Genomic DNA, 2,064 nt, shown 5'->3' on the forward strand with positions numbered 1-2,064 from the left:
ACTCTCTGCATCCACGGTGCTGGCTTCATCCCAAGATTGGCTTCTCCCGTCAGCATCAACTGTGCTGCAAGCTCCCCCGTCCCATTTAATAGGACAGAGAAGAAATGGGTAGGAAATATCAGAAAGGGAGACAGAACCTGAAGACTCCTAACTCTGGGGAACGAACTAGGGGTGGTGGAAGGGGCGGGGGTGGGGGTGACTGGGTGACGGGCACTGGGGGGGGGGCACTTGACGGGATGAGAGCTGGGTGTTATTCTGTATGTTGGCAAATTGAACACCAATAAAAAGTAAATTTATTATTAAAATAAATTAAATAAATAAATAAATAAATAAATAAATAATAAAATAGGACAGAGAATTGGCTCCTCGTTCTCTCTTAAGAACAAGAAAAAACTCCCCCCCCCCCATTTCCTTGGCAATATTCTTCCAATATATCACATGTTCACCCCTGAGCCAGTTGCTGTTCAGGGAATGTGATGACCTTTAAAACAATCAGGCCTTCCTCGGGCTGAATTTAGTTCCCCACACGGAACTGACGGAGTAGGATGGATGTGGCGCTCGGGCCCTGCCCTCCAGAATTGCTTGGGGACCTCAGAAGGACCAGCTCCAAGCTGCTCTCTAACCAGTTAGGTTTCATGGGTGCAGGCCCCAGGCCAGTGGTTCCCAAAGCTTGCTGCACGCTGGAGGTACCCGGGACTCCCACCCCGAGAGACGTTCTGACTTAATCATACGGGATGTGACGTGGGCACTCCCGGGTGATTCGGATGTGCAGCCAAGTTTGGGAATTATCGTCCTAAACACTGATGCATACGTATGTGCGTGCATATTTCAAATGATACACGTTTTGTTTTATTGAGATATAATTTACGTACCATAAAATTCAGTCATTGGCTAGTGGACGATACAGCGATTTTCGGTATGTTTACAGAATTGTATAAACATCACTATAATTTTAAGACATTTTCATCATCTCAAAAGTAAGTCTCTTAACTAATAACTCCCCCATCTCCCCCATTCTAGCCCTAGACAAGGACTGATCTACTTTCCGTCTTTATAGCTCCGAGGATTCCGATTTCTGCCCATCATTGTCAACACTTATTACTGTCTATTTTTTTTTATTATTATCTGATTCAGGTGGCTATGAAGTGATATTTTCTTGTGGTATGTATTTCTTCGTGACTAATGATGTTGAGCATCTTCTTATGAGCTTATGGTCCATTTGTGTATCCTCTTTGGAGAAACGTCCCATTCAGATACTTTTAAAAAGTTGTCTGCTTCTTATTTTTTAAGAGTTCTTTACAAATCCATAAATAAGGGGTAAGTTCCTTACTAGATATATGACTTGCAAATATTTTCTCCCACTCTGAGTTGTCTTTTCACTTTCTCAATGGAATCTTTTATCCAATTTATCAAGTTTTTTTTTTTTTAATCACTTCTGTTTTTGGTATTGTATGTAGGAAATCATCAGATATTAGCATAGTCCGCTGGGATCGTGTGCAGCTCCTGGGACGTGAGGACCGGGCGTCCCGGCAGAAGCCCTAGTTTCCGAGAGGGAAGAGTGCCGGGGGGTTGGGGGGCTCGGGGGTGCGCCCTGCAGCAAAGCCTTGCAAGAGCTCCACGAGCTTTTGCTTTGGACGCCGCCCTTGTCCCAGCAGAGCTCCTGAGCCGGCGTCCAAGAGCCCCACGCAGGGTGGCCTCGGCGGTGACTCCGGTCAGCAGAAGCGGTGGCTGAGCTGTCGGGCTCGGAGACGCTTGTCATGGGGATGGGGCCCGACTTTGTGGCGGAGCCGCCATCTCAGAATCCCGCAGCAGCTCTCTCCGGGTCAGAGCAGGTTTTTCACATCGAGGGACAAACGATGGGAGAGAGGAGGGGAAAAACCAGAAAGCCTTCTGATCTTGCTCATGTCCCTTTGGGACCCTTGGGTCCTGGATTCTGTGGCCTCCCTCAAATGGGAGAACAGATTGCTTCTCCCTGACCATCAGAAGGAAGATGTAGGGAGTTTGGCTTAGAATTTAATGCTTTAAAAATCAGAATATTTTGGGCAGCCCGGGGGCCTTCAGCTC

Source organism: Vulpes lagopus, chromosome 2 (genome assembly GCF_018345385.1).
Source record: "Vulpes lagopus strain Blue_001 chromosome 2, ASM1834538v1, whole genome shotgun sequence".
Lineage (NCBI taxonomy): Eukaryota > Metazoa > Chordata > Mammalia > Carnivora > Canidae > Vulpes > Vulpes lagopus.